We start from the raw sequence: 15,840 nt of genomic DNA, 5'->3' as shown, positions 1-15,840 counted from the left end.
GAATGAGGGTAGCAAGAAGTCTAGGGCGCCAATCGCTCCAGGGGCGATGCCCTAGTCATCAAGACGAACGAGGCTAAGTGCTCGGACGTCTAGAAGGCGATGAGGAGTGACGTCAAGCTCGGTGAACTCGGCGCGTCGAATAAGACGTACCCGGATGGGCGAGATGGTCCTCGAGCTGAAGCGGGGCGTCTCGCAAAAGGGCGCCGCATACAAGAAGTTGGCGGAGGAAGTCCTAGGCGAGACGGTCAAGGTGAGACCTGGACGAGATCACCGAAATCGAAGAGCTCGTCACGGCACTGCGGCGACAGTGTGAAGTGAAGACGCCCACCGCAGCCGTCCGGCTACGGAAAGGTCCGGCAGGGACGCAGGTAGCATTGGTTCGCTGTAGCGGACGCCTCAAAGGTAGTCAAGTTAGGGAGCGCCAAAGTGGGATGTTCGGTGTGCGCTGTGAGCATATACGAGCAACCCGAAGTTTGCTTCAAGTGCCTGGAACCTGGACACAAGCAATGGGACTGCAAAGGCCCTGACAGAAGCAAGCTCTAATGAAGCAATGCTGCACGAACCCTTCCAATTGTTTGATTTGTTCCAACCAAGTTGTGAATAGCAAGCACCCCATGGGGGGTTCGAAGTGCCCGGCGTTTAAGCGTGCCGCAAAATCAAAGTGCAGGTACCGCAGCTAAACCTGAACCACTGTGATGCAGCCCAGCAAATGCTGTGTCAGACAGTAGCTGAATGGTGGACGGATATCGCCATCATAGCGGATCCTTTCCGGGTACCCGCCAGGAACGGTAATTGGGTCACCGATGGGTCTAAAATGGCGGCGATATGGACAACGGGGAAATATCCAGTCCAAGAGTTGGTGTCTTCGACACACGAGGGTTTCGTCATTGCCAAAGTCAACGGGGTCTTCTGATATGCGCCTCCTCAATGGTCGATCGAGCAGTTCGGTCGTATGCTGGATTGTTTGACGGCTAACTTGATGGGGCGTAGACCGGTGGTGATTGCGGGGGACTTCAACGCTTGGGCGGTGGAATAGGAAAGCCGTCGAACTCTTGGAGGTAATGATCGACGATAAGCTCACCTTTGATAGCCACGTCAATCACACCTGCAAGCGTCCCTCCACAGCTATAGTGACATTGTCCCGGATGATATCCAATAGCTCTGCGGCTTATGCCAGCAAGCGCAAGCTTCTGGCTAGTGTCGCTCTGTCCATACTGAGGTATGAGGGGCCAGCTTGGGACACGGCCCTGCGTATTAATTGCTACAGAACGAAGTTAGAAAGTGCGTATAGGCTCATGTGCCTAAGAGTTGCGAGCGTGTCGTGTCGCACGATGCACTTTGCGTCATCACCGGTATGATGCGCATTGACATCGTTATCGGTGAAGACATAGAGTGCTTCGAAATGCGCGGCACGAGAGGCATCCGTAGGACTGTCAGGTTGGCCTCAATGGTCAAATGGCAACGTGCGTGGGACAGTTCCACAAAGGGTAGATGGACAGATAGGTTGATACCGGAGATAGGTACATGGGTCAAGAGGCGCCATGGGGAAATCACTTTTCACCTGACCCAGGTCCTTACAGGCCATGGTTGCTTCAGACAGTATCTACACCGGTTCGGACACTCGGCCTTGCCCGAGTGTCCGGTGTGCGCAGGTTTAGAGGAAACGGCGGAACACGTGTTGTTCGTGTGCCCACGTTTTCGCACAATGCGTGACCACATGCTTGCCACATGTGGTCTGGACACTACCCCGGACAACCTAGTCCGGAGGATGTGTAAAGATGAAGTTGGCTGGAACGCCGTTTCATCGGCTATCGTCCAAATCGTCTCGGAGCTACACAGAAGGTGGCACGTGGACTCGAAAAATGGCTAGTTCAGGCGCAAATAAGGGTTCGGAGTCGGCTTCATGGGTCATACCGGTGCCCTAAGGTCGAACTCGATCCTTTTATCGAACAAGTGGCCGGAGTTCCAGCGGGAGGAGATGCGATCAAGACGAAACGTAATAGAGGATATCGAGTGCTATCAACGGAGAGGAACCTGTAATGTGGCTCTATGGCAAAGTGGCAGCAGGATTGGGACAATGCGGAGAATGGAAGGTAGACTCACTGACTCATTCCCAATGTGTCGACGTGGGTGAAAAGGTAGCATGGAAAGGTGAACATTTACCTCACACAGTTTCTGTCCGGACACGACTGTTTTCCGGCTGCCCGGCGTGTGTCAATATGAAGATGAGACTCCAGAAACGTGATATTCGATTGAGCCAGGATTGCGGAATTACGTAGAGGAATGCGTGTTCCAAGGGCGGACAACATCGCGGAGCAAATGTGTTACGAAGAAGGCACGTATAATGCGGTCAGGAGAGTCATGACGCAAATACTGTCGGAGCTGCAGCGTAGATGGAGGAGGGGCCTGCAAATAAGGGTCTTCTCGGGGGAATATCCAGCTCAATGAGCAGTGTTTGGCCTTTGGTCGATGGGGCGCCGGTGACCCGGAAGTCTTCTGCCAATCGGCATCGTCGGATCGACCATGACACTCGAACGGCTAACCTGCTGAAGAAAGAAGAAGGAAAGCGTTTCGAGTATGTATGTATGTATGTAATGCATCGCCAGTGCGGATGTCATTCACCAATGCGCGAAAACGTCCCCTGCAATAGCCGCCGGTAGTCGGGGCACCACCAGTGCGGAAGTTTCGTTCATCGGGACTGGTGGACCACACTTGATGACAACGGGAGTCAGGAGGATTCGAATGAGGAAGTTCGTTGTACGACCGCCGAGGAGGGATCGAGATAACGAGTGTTAAGATGGCAATCACGACTGACTTGTACGTAACAAAACAAAGGAAATACACGTTTTTTATATTTTGCTCGTTATTAAACCGCGAGTATTTTATTATTCCTGCCTCTGGTTAATCCGAAAACCTCTTCAACGAGCAATGGATCAGCCAGCTAGTCGGTGAACTAATCTCAGCTAGGAGCCGGAATTACAGAAGAAGTACATGAGCACAGCCACTTCCGCCCGAAGTAGTTGCAACTTGCGACATCCCGTGTTCCCGGGGGGATCGTGGCAAGGAAGTTAAGGGACCCGGCTAACACCTGTGTTTCTAGGAGGCACATTTTTAGCAGGTCAGGCAGAAGGAGGCCAACCTTGTTCAGTTGTCTGTCGCACAGATTGTTGATGGCCTTAAAGTTTAAGGCTTAAACCCTTGCCAAAACACACAAATACGGATGAACATGTCGAGCCAATTAGATTGGTATATTATACTATGGGTCTCTGAGCCTTCTATCGAGAGTTCGATTTGGGAATGAAATGGTATACACAAGGGTATAAGGCATTTTATGAGACAGATCGAAACAGCTGTTTTTCTCGTGTATCTACTTTGACATTCAGTGGGAGCCCGTTTGTTTGGTAATTTCGCGCTGAACATTCCGATGGGTCCCATCATCAATTCTGCCTGTTTTACTTTTTGTCTACCAGGGCTTTAGAACAAAGTTTTTCATATGATTCTTAAAACGTGTCGTTCGATTATTCATACCATTGCATTCTAAGCATGAAATGCTGAAGAAAACACCAATGAAAAGTAAAACGTTACAAACATTTTTTGTGTTCGGACCTAACGGAATGTTGACGCAGAATCATACCAAAACAAAACATTAGAAGCAAATAATCGGGCCACTGCGAAACGTCTCATAAAATGCCTTATACAACTTTGTTGTACGAGAAAGGCAAAAAAATAGCTGCCAGCACTGTGTCGGCCCACTGCAAAATAACGAACATATACCTCTACACGTATTTTCCGGTGTGAGTGCGCTACCTCACAAAGCCAACCCACACACACACAGTGGAACGCAGCATGAAACAAACGGCACTCTCGCGGGGCTCGCGGGCCGTAAGGAAATCCCATCAGCATATAGAACATAGAATTTTCCCCTTGTTTTTTATGCTGCCTGCCTGTTTCCGCGTGTGTGTTTGTGTTTTCAGCAGCACCCCAAGCGCAAGTTTCGATAAGGGTCACTCTTCCGCTCAAATGGTATACTTATGTTTGTTTGAGTTCTAGTGAGAAGACAAGGAAGCATAACCGTCGATTCGCGAACTCGACCGAATCTTCTGAGATCAGTCTCCGAGTAAATTTGGTTGAGTTTGGATGCGTTCGTGCGGTTCTGCGTTGCCCGTTCGTCAAGTCAAGAGTGCTGCTGCTGCTGTGATTTGGTTTTGACTCCCTTTGCTTTCTCGAAAGCATTCTGTTTATGCCTGAAGGATTATGACAAATCGAGTGAAAAGTGATTGGAAGTGTTTTAGTTATTTGTGATTAAAAGTATACAAGAGCTGAATAAAAAAAATTCTGTCGAAGTGAAGAAGAACAAAACAGTGGTTATGTTTGCCCTTTATTCTAAGAAAACTAGCAAAGGATTAACAGTCGCCGTTTATCATCTTTAAGAAAAATCGCACGGAAAACTTGTGAGAAGATTAAAAGAAGCATCGTGTGAGGAAACTATAAAATTATAAGTGTTTAGACTTCCATTTTTCTTCGCCGCACATCGCTGCTGTGTGGTTTTCTTTTTCCATTTCATCAGTGCGTTCTCAATGTTCTCACTCCAACATTGAGTTCCTTCTGGGCTGAGGTGAGTTCCCTAACACTAGTTCGCATTATTTTCGAAACCAATCATTAAAACATCACTGTTTTTGGAAAAACGATCCTGATTCTATGGCTTTGGTCCGATTCGCGAATTGAAATCAAATTTTGTGACTGCATACACTCGGTATACAACAAAGCAAGACAGAGGAGGGAAGGGGTCTAAACATCTCTAAGAGCAATGGACGTATTTAATATTTAAATATTCATATCATAAATCATATTTAAAGCAGCCCTTATGTTAAAATTTAAACATGTTGTTGACGAGTGGAAGTGAGCGATTTAGTTAATGTATTGATTTAATAAAAGCTCGTACATTGAGAATGGATAGCTGAATACTCCAAGCTCTATTTAATGGGTTGTTTTGCTGAATTACCCGAGGTTCTGCTAAATATGGCCATTACTCGCTATTTCACCAATATTTTCGTGTTGCAAGTCCAATTGATCATAAATCATACCAAACATCCAGTCCAAAAATGGACGATTACTATACAACAAGTGTACATGAATTGGTATGAATTTATTTTCTTTTTCCTTCTACAAAAGAAAAAAAAACTCCGACCATATTCATTAAAGATGTCTTCATCCATGTAGATTCATGTAGGTTTACTTTTACATATAGGTATATAATTTTTGCGTTTACAAAGTAATAATGTTCAGTGGTCAATGGTGAAGTTGCTGTAGCAGTAAACTGCTTTCAATTTATTCTGAAGAAATGTCAATTATTCACAAATAAATAGAATTAAAAAATTAATTAAATTTTTGAGCTTCGCTGTTCGACAACTTATCTGTTCGACGGTTATCTGTAAGCTGTCAAAATCAAATAATCATATTTCGAAAGATATAAGGTATAATGTCCAATAGTGGACCCTCCAGCCATATTTGCATTATAACAGCATAATATACATTTTTTCTATGAAATTCCATCGGGAAAATCTACATTACATTTTCAATGATTTGATTATATGCATTGGAAATGTTATAAAAAGTTAAAATAGATGATTTTTTACAATTTTATAAAAAATAAACACGTGAGAGAGCGTCCATTATAATAGCAATATTTTCGGGGGTTCATAATAGGGAAGAAGAACATCCCGAAACGGAACAAGAAAATCAAATCAAGTTTTGACTATAGGGAAGTAATTTCCTATTATGGATCCCTAGGGGTTCTTCTATGTATCGTGAAGAAGAGATGCAAAATCTGATATTAGATATCACGTAAAATTATTATGTTGACAATGTCCACTCCTTATGGTAGGAAGAGCAAAACTCCACATGGTCGCGAAAGGCTTTTATAAATGCAATAACATCAAACCAAATTTGCCATCTAAGTCATCTAAGTCACCTAAGCATTTGTTTCATATGTGCCTTCTATTTTGTTAATCTTATGATTGCTCTGGAATCAGCAGCATCTTAAGAACAATGAAAATAGAAGACCATGTTTTTTGTTAATTTAAAAGCCAGTGTACCTACTCAACTTCGGCGCATCGTTTGCTAGTAGGAGTGAGTGACAACGGCAGCTGCAAGGTGAAGCCGAAAAGCCATTCATGCCATTATCGCAACTGAGAAGAAGCGAACGGACGTAAACGACGTAAACCGACTAATGCGCTGCTGGTGTGTGTGTAATCTAGCCCCAAGCATAAACGGGGTGTAAACAACCAGCGAGCTGTCAAACCGAGCTGGCTGTCTGTCGAAGAGCTCGCCCCCTCGCAGCTCGAAGCAAAGCAAGTGGTGCGTGTGTTGTAAGAAGATAGAACGTGTGAATATTCCGTGCGATTCAGTGTCGTTGCTTTGTTTGGAGATCGTTCGTCGGGTTTTCCGGGTTTTGAGCGTGGATTCCGGGATAGACGAGTGCGGACTTTGCTGCAGTATTCAATTGCACGCCCTGTTCCGGTGGTGGACTCTCGTTGGCACTGCAGGACAGCTCGCGAAATCGATTTGAAATTTGGCCACAGCTGCTTCGTCCGAGTGGCAAGGTCGCTGGGCTGTGAAGCAGAAGTTTTACAGCTTGTGTTCGGTAGTTGCAAGTTGTGGATGTGAGGTTTTAGTTTCGTTATAAAAGGAATAGATTAGCCGCAAGTTTCGGTAAGTTTGCTGCTATTTTCTGTTGCTGGTCAGTTGCTCCGTAGGCTATCAGGAGTTGCTTTAATTTGATCGGCCTTGTCCTTTTGTCATGCAGGAAGTTCAAAGCAATACTCTATGATTCATCTTTTGATGTTGTGCCAGAAAAGTGAACAAGTTGGATATTTGGCATTAATAATCCTACCTTGAACATAGTTCTCGATTTTTAGGCAGCTTTTTGTAATTCATTAAATAATCTAACTAGGTATATGATTCACAAGTTTTCTTAACGAACTTTTGTAAAGTGCTGTAAATATGAATAAGAATAATTATCGAATAATGAAAAAAATCTACAACGGGTTTCAACTCCGATTTCTTAAATTATTATAAAATAAAATGAAATTTGTTAGTATGGGGTCAAATACTAAAAAGCATTTCCATTAGTTAAAAGATACTTCTAGACTGCGTCTCATCTCCCAAATTGAATTTAAATTACACTTAAAACTGGATGTTCAATAATTACCGAATTATCTTACACGCATAGCAAAATTACTTTTGACAGCCATCGAATCGTTTTTGATACCTAGATGTCTTATTTGTCTTATAGGAAATCACAACGTTTCTCATAACCGGGTAATTTTTAATATTCATATCAACAAAAATAGAATTATTTACCTATACTACCCATAACCGTAAAGTTCTCCCATTGGAATAGGAAACAAGCATAGATGAGACTGATATTGGATGATTCATTCCCGAAGAAATTTAAAATGGATGCATAGTCACTTTTAGCACGTTCAAATAGCTTAATAATAAGTCATTCTACTATTTTGTAAGACATATTAAATTTTGTTTTTTAGCTGTTGGTCCAAATATTCATCAATAAATTTAAAAATTTAATAGATAGAGTCATAGCGTGGGCTCCCAGCACCCTTGGTGAAGTTTTTATTGGGTGCCTCTGTTTTATTAAAAAAAAATGAAATGTGCAATGTTTTAGAATAATAGAATTATTCGAATCTTACCTAAAAAAAGTAAAATTAGAGATACTTCAAAGAACAGTCAGTAATCAGCGCTATACACGATTCTGGTATCTAAAAATCTATGTGGATTGCAAAAAATGAGATATTTTGCTATTATGTAATATTTTTTTTGGGTTAGGGACAAAAGGTCGAAAGACAAAAGGTCGAAAGGACAAAAGGTCGAAAGACAAAACGTCGAAAGACAAAAGGTCGAAGGGACAAATGGTCGAAAAGGACAAAAGGTCGAATGGGACAAAAGGCCGAAAGAAATAAAAGATCAATAAGATCAAAAGGCACAAAAGGTCGAAATAGACAAGAAACTGAAACGGGGAGAATCAATCCCGCACCAGAGTTGCCTTACACAATTTGCAAAACTCTGCTTTTTTTATTTTTTAACAATTTTTAATAATTAAATAAAACTCATTCAATGAGTACAGATGGATGTTTGAGTTTTCAAAATGTAACTTCGTTCTCTCACAATGGCGCACGCCGCACATTAAATACACCGGCATGTATTGCGCATAAGCCCCAAAATTTTATTCCCACCTTTGGGTTTCCGCGCCGAGCACTCAGCGCCAGACTCGGCGACAAGGAGATAGTGGTCAAGTTGGTACTCCTGATTTTTTGACAACTGATGTCGATTGGTTGTGTGAGTGCACCGGTGTAAAAAAATAGAGCTTTTAGCTGAAAATTTAATTGTCAAATGCACTTTTTGACAGCAATATAGATGTATGAGTGAATAAAATGTGCAAATGCTCTATCGCGGAAGCAGTCGCTGAAGACAAGTGTCAATGGTTTCAGTGACGAAACGAAAAGTTTCAATGCAAAAAGCAATATTAAGGTTCCCCCAAACTCACGCGACGAGACAATCTTGACGCGATTCTATTGCCTGGCGACTGCGATTCTGTCGCCGTTGGTATGGAAGCGTAAATGGTGCATTGCGAGCATCCACCCAACGAAAGAATCGTGGCATCAAGCTATCGCTGTCCCGGCAATAAAATTGCTTAGGCCTGGGGGTGCCTTATTTTTAATGCGCGCACTTGCGTGGCTGCGGCGTGCACTATTTAGACAGATTGAAGTGACATTTAGAAAATCTAGATCTTCATCTATTATTTGCACTCATTCAATGATTTTATGTGTTATTGTTAAAAATAGTGGAAAATAAAAAAGCAATTTTTTTTGCCAACTGTATAGGATAATTCTGTCTCGTGCAATACAAGTTTTATTCATTTCTTAAATTAGCTATCTTTTTCATCTCTAACAGAACCATCTAGATATTAATAATGTTGGTTTATAGTAATTACTCCTTCTTTGAAAATTGCTCATTCTTCAGCTTTGATTGATAAGATGAGTGTGTTATTTCTGCTTGAAAATAAATGCATTTAACAAATTCCTATAGAAAACACCCAACTTGTTCTTTATCGACCTTTTGTACCTTTAGACATTTTGTTCTTTTCGACCTTTTGTCCCTTTCGACCTTTTGTCCTTTTCGACCTTTTGTACCTTTCGACCTTTTGTCCTTTCGACCTTCTGTCCCTTTCGACGTTTTATCTTTTCGACCTTTTGTCCTTTCGACCTTTTGTCCTTTCGACGTTTTATCTTTTCGACCTTTTGTCCTTTCGACCTTTTGTCTTTCGACCTTTTGTCATAGATTCATTTTTTTTATGTATTCGCAAAATATGACAGGAACCTTGAAGAGCCGGGCAGGAAATTCATGAAAAATTTTGGAATTTCATTACAGCTGTCTATAAAGTGGGAGAGATGAAGGGGGTTCATGTACAAATTTCAGATGTTTAAAATTTTGCGATATGCACTTAATAAATACGAAAGTATTTGTACGCTCGTCTATCCAATGCTTGGATATGAGTTAAGCAGTAAGGATTGTGAGGAAAAACCTTTTTTTTTTCGAAGTTTCAATGAATTTCAGCTCTGAAGTGGATTGATCGAAGAGCGGAAGTGCTGTCGGACCTATTTAGATCAAGAAAATTTAACTCTGTCGTAGATCTGTCGTTGGTTTTGAACCACTTTTTGACCTATTTGGACTAAGAAAATAATAAAATGGTCGATGGCCTCACGCTTGCCAAGTCGTTTTGTACCTGGTCTGTCCAACTCGCTCGCTGCGCTCCACGCCGTCTCGTACCTGCCGGATCGGAAGCGAACACCATCTTTGCAGGGTTGCTGTCCGGCATTCTTGCGACACGCCCTGCCCATTGTACCCTTCCGACTTTAGCTACCTTCTGGATACTGGGTTCTCCGTTGAGCTGGTAAAGCTCATTCTTCGCCGCCACACACTGTTTTCTTTTTTTACCGCAGTTTCTTCTTTAACCCGTAGTAGGTCCGACTTCCACAGATGATACGCCTTCGTATTTCACGACTAACAATGTTATCAGTCGTTAGCAAGGATCCAAGGTGAACAAATTCCTAGACCACCTCGAAGGTATCCCCGTCTATAGTAACACTGATTTCCAGGCGGGCCCTGTCGCGCTCGGTTCCACACAAGCATGTACTTTGTCACCACCAGTCTAACTTTTGTTGCTTCACGTTTCAGGCGGGTGTACAGTTGTGCCACTCCTTCTAGCGCAATGTTGAACAACAGGCACGAAAGTCCATCACCTTGTCTTAGTCCCCGGCGCGATTCGAACGAACTGGAGTGTTCGAACGAGATCTTCACACAGTTTTGCACACCATTCATCGTTGCTTAGTAAGTCTAGTAAGCCTCACAGGGAAGCTGTTCTCGTCCATAATTTTGCATAGCTTCACGAACTATTCGTTCGAACTATTCGGGTTTGAAAAAAAAACGACTCTATAGTCAGTACAGTATGTCGATGATTTCAAGGTACTTCTGAACATAGTTGGGTCAATAAAATTGACGTTCAAGTGACTTAATTGATTATTACCTACCTGGATACCTGGTTGGCTACAGCGTCGATACACCTATGCCTGGCGTATTGTAGAGCTCCAAAATCGTCGGTGATTGATTATTGCCGTCGTCGAAAATGACAATGGCTCAAATGGGGGTAAGAATCGGTCATTGTTTTAACTACTTTAAATGCTTGTATAATAAATTTAATGTATCTGAGCTCATTAAAATAAATTATAAAATAGCCTTTGAACGATTGTGTTATCCAAGCTCCACTATCCTGCCCATGATTTCATAGTTGACGTAACAACCAACACCATCGATGTTGGGAAAACGCATTTTTATAAATTTTACCCGAATCATCATATCAATCAACAAAATACATGAACTAATCTGGCCAAAAGGACAATATTAGTAGTTATTTTAAGGCCGCGGGGAATTAATTATTATTCCTTTGATTGAAGTGGTCAAAATATGCATACGACAGTTTATGCGATCAAACAAACGTTTTGTGAAATGTTTGTTCCCATAACATGGCGTAAAAACCAGGCTACTATGTGTGGTTATATAGCGCTAAAGAATTAGAATTAGTTCCAACGATTTATTGATTGAAGAAGGGAAATCTTTTGAAAAGTTCGAGTTTCCGGGAAAGGTTTTTCGGATAGCTCTTTTCGTGAAAATTAAAATTATGTGGTAAAGATAAAATTATGTGTGGAAGAGTTGGTGTTGCAAATCAGTACCGTACGGGGTTTTTTGCACTATTACAGCATTAGAATGGTTCTGTAACAAGTGTGCAAGCAGTTACCCTTTTTCATGTATTGGCCAAAGCCCTCGTTCCAACCAAATTTAAAGCAAACGTGGTTCCAATCCATATTTTAAGAAACCCGAGTAGATGAGGATTAGAAGTAAATCAATCGTGATTAGATTGCAAAATGAGATATGGTCCTGATTTATATGTAGGATATAAAAGCACAAAATATCAGACGACAATATTCAAATTTGCTATGAAATATCATGAGGTTATTAGCTAATGGTATTTGGTATTTGAAAGAAGTGATTAATATCTCGAGCCCATAGTTTGTTTTTATCCAAAACACATTTTGATATTCAAATAACACGGTGCATTTTTTGTTGATATGTTTGCCTGGTTTTTTGAATCCTACATCAAAGTCCATATCATGTTTTATAATTCAGTTTTGTCCGGGTAAGGTAATGAAAATATTAATAAGAATTGCATTGCAATTGTAAAAACTAAAATAACATCAATAACATAGGGGCAGCAGGGACTATGTCCAAGGGCTTGACGATCCCTCCCCAGGCCATCTGCGAGTTGTGGGGCTTGCCTAGGATGTGGTGGGGTTTGACAGTGGGCCCTGTTAAACCTCTATAAAAAGCTGCATGTATCCGCAAGTAGGCTCCACCAAAGCGACCGTGTGCCGCTCAAAGCGCACAAGCCCAAGTCCTGGTGTTAGGTTAGGAAGGGAGGAAATGTATAGACCGGTCATCGGACCGGATAGTCTGCACACCGTATCGAATGACAACGGCCAACGATGCATAAACTTCGCAGCCTCCCGCGGAATGGTAGTCCGAAGCACCTTCTTTCCCCGCAAAAATATCCACAAGGCCACATGGAGATCACCTAACCAAGAAACGGAAAACCAAATCGACCACGTTCTAATCGACGGTAAATTCTTCTCCGACATCACGAACGTCCGCACTTACCGCAGTGCGAATATTGAATCCGACCACTACCTCGTTGCAGTATGCCTGTGCTCAAAACTCTCGACGGTGTACAACACGCGTCGAAGTCGGACGCCGCGGCTTAACATTGGGCGGCTACAAGACGGTAGACTAGCCCAAGAACACGCGCAGCAGCTGGAAGTGGCACTTCCAACGGAAGAGCAGCTAGGCGCAGCATCTCTTGAAGATGGCTGGAGAGATATTCGATCCGCCATTGGTAGCACCGCAACCGCTGCACTTGGCAAGGTCCGGATCAGAGAAACGACTGGTATGACGGCGAATTTGAGCAGTTAGTGGAAGAGAAGAATGCAGCATGGGCGAGATTGCTGCAAACCGTACGAGGGCAAACGAGGCACGATATAAACAGGCGCGGAACAGACAAAACTCGATTTTCCGGAGGAAAATGCGCCAGCAGGAAGATCGAGAGCGTGAAGAGACGGAGCAATTGTACCGCGCTAATAACACACGAAAGTTTTATTAGAAGTTAAACCGTTCACATAAGGGCCACGTGCCACAGCCCGATATGTGTAGGGACATAAACGGGAACCTTCTTACGAACGAGCGTGAGGTGATCCAAAGGTGGCGGCAGCACTACGAAGAACACCTGAATGGCGATGTGGCAGACGAAGATGGCGGTATGGTGATGGACCCGGGAGAACGCGCGCAGGACATAATTCTACCGGCTCCGGATCTCCAGGAAATCCAGGAGGAGATTGGCCGGCTCAAGAACAACAAAGCCCCTGGGGTTGACCAACTACCAGGAGAGCTATTTAAACACGGTGGTGAGGCACTGGCTAGAGCGCTGCACTGGGTCATTACCAAGATTTGGGAGGAGGAAGTTTTGCCGCAGGAGTGGATGGAAGGTGTCGTGTGTCCCATCTACAAAAGGGCGATAAGCTGGATTGTAGCAACTACCGCGCAATCACATTGCTGAACGCCGCCTACAAGGTACTCTCCCAAATTTTATGCCGTCGACTAGCACCAACTGCAAGGGAGTTCGTGGGGCAGTACCAGGCGGGTTTTATGGGCGAACGCTCCACCACGGACCAGGTGTTCGCCATTCGCCAAGTACTGCAGAAATGCCGCAAATACAACGTGCCCACACATCATCTATTCATCGACTTCAAAGCCGCATATGATACAATCGATCGGGACCAGCTATGGCAGCTAATGCACGAACACGGTTTTCCGGATAAACTGACACGGTTGATCAAAGCGACGATGGATCGGGTGATGTGCGTAGTTCGAGTTTCAGGGGCATTCTCGAGTCCCTTCGAAACCCGCAGAGGGTTACGGCAAGGTGATGGTCTTTCGTGTTTGCTATTCAACATCGCTTTGGAAGGTGTAATACGAAGAGCAGGGATTAACACGAGTGGTACAATTTTCAATAAGTCCGTCCAGCTATTTGGTTTCGCCGACGACATAGATATTATGGCACGTAACTTTGAGAAGATGGAGGAAGCCTACATCAGACTGAAGAGGGAAGCTAAGCGGATCGGACTAGTCATCAACACGTCGAAGACGAAGTACATGATAGGAAGAGGTCCAAGAGAAGACAATGTGAGCCACCCACCGCGAGTTTGCATCGGTGGTGACGAAATCGAGGTGGTAGAAGAATTTGTGTACTTGGGCTCACTGGTGACTGCCGAAAATGACACCAGCAGAGAAATTCGGAGACGCATAGTGGCTGGAAATCGTACGTACTTTGGACTCCGCAAGACGCTCCGATCGAATAGAGTTCGCCGCCGTACCAAACTGACAATCTACAAAACGCTAATTAGACCGGTAGTCCTCTACGGACACGAGACCTGGACGATGCTCGTGGAGGACCAACGCGCACTTGGAGTTTTCGAAAGAAAAGTGCTGCGTACCATCTATGGTGGGGTGCAGATGGCGGACGGTACGTGGAGGAGGCGAATGAACCACGAATTGCATCAGCTGTTGGGAGAACCATCCATCGTTCACACCGCGAAAATCGGACGACTGCGATGGGCCGGGCACGTAGCCAGAATGTCGGACAGTAACCCGGTGAAAATGGTTCTCGACAACGATCCGACGGGCACAAGAAGGCGAGGTGCGCAGCGGGCAAGGTGGATCGATCAGGTGGAAGATGACTTGCGGACCCTCCGTAGACTGCGTGGTTGGCGACGTGTAGCCATGGACCGAGCCGAATGGAGAAGACTCTTATATACCGCACAGGCCACTTCGGCCTTAGTCTGAATAAATAATAATAAAATAACATCCATGGAATATATATTAAATAAACATACCAATATTATCAAGCTGAGGTACAAATAAAAAGCCATTTAACACGCACTAATTCTTATGTGTTAAGTCCTCAGTGGCAGACCTCTCCTGCCACGCAAAAAATGAAGCTAGATTTTGGTTCTGATATGCACTTTTAGAAAATACACTTTAGAGGAGGAATGGGGATTTAGATAAGTGTGATTTCCCATACACAATTTTGATATGCTTCTAAAAAAAGTGTGACACAAATGTGACAAATGGCATTGTGTTACATACATAATTAATGGATTTTCATTCTTCTTTTTTGTCTTATTGATTGTCTTAAATCAAAACTTTTGGCGACATTATTTAGCAAACAAACATTATATATATCCAGAGCTACACCTCGATGGATGAAAAATTATTTTGTCGGATTATACCGTGGATTTCACAAGAAATGCTTGCTTTAGTAGGAACTTGCATATTAATGTTTGATAACAAAATCAGTTACGCCCAAATCATAAAGTAGTCCTGAAATACGACAAAGTAAAACGAAAACCTCTGTTGTGCTTAATTAGTGGATTGTGAATATCGAAAAAATATGAGACAGGTTGTTGCTCTATATTGCAGCAGGTAATGGAGCTCCGTCAACTTATGCGATCAAATGACCATTTTTTCAAAAACAATTATCGCCATAACTCGAATGTTTCAGAACAAAACATGAATATTTTTTCATGGAGCATATGTATAATCGTACGAAGAATCCATATCCGCAAAAAAGTGTGTTTTGGTCATTTTGGCTTATACGTCAACTATGTGATCATCGATTAGAGCGATAACCGATGACGATCTTTTAAGAAAAGAAAAATCCGTAATAAACACTAAATAGTCATCGTTTAGTTGACGAAATCTCGCGATTCAGATGCTCCTATTTTAAATAGGATAAATAAATAATTTATCAAAACCGTCAGATGGCTAATGTGGTTTCAAATACGTACCCTCGATTTTAGCATTTTATCTCCAGTGCTGAGCTCCAGTGATAGAGGTATTTTTTTAGTTCGTTTTGAAGAGAATTTTGGAGGTTTCCAGATACATACTCATGCAATCTCGGGCATAGAAAAACTTTCAATTAATAACTGAGAAAATACTAATCGAATACTAGGTTGAAAAGCAGGCCAAGTTCCAGTTGGAATGTAGACCCATTTTAGAAGAGGAAGAGAATTTCAGCTCGATGCAGGTTCATTATCATTGTTTATCGAATATTTAACGACTTCGTTTTGTTTTATCACATTTGCGCTCGTACAAGTT

General features: G+C 43.0%; 1 protein-coding gene across 1 annotated transcript in view; it reads left to right on the top strand.

Moving 5' to 3' along the window:
• Nucleotides 1–4,095: 4,095 nt before the first annotated feature.
• LOC134210939 (serine/threonine-protein kinase NLK) overlaps nucleotides 4,096–15,840 on the top strand; it is a 250,974-nt gene continuing 239,229 nt past the window's right edge. The window contains 1 exon segment of the mRNA XM_062687387.1: nucleotides 4,096–4,615. The gene's annotated coding sequence lies outside the window, so the exon portion shown is untranslated.

The sequence above is a fragment of the Armigeres subalbatus genome, chromosome 2 (assembly GCF_024139115.2).
Source record: "Armigeres subalbatus isolate Guangzhou_Male chromosome 2, GZ_Asu_2, whole genome shotgun sequence".
NCBI classification, from domain to species: Eukaryota; Metazoa; Arthropoda; class Insecta; order Diptera; family Culicidae; genus Armigeres; species Armigeres subalbatus.
Note: the sequence above shows the minus strand (reverse complement) of the source record. Positions and strands in the feature narration are given on the sequence as shown.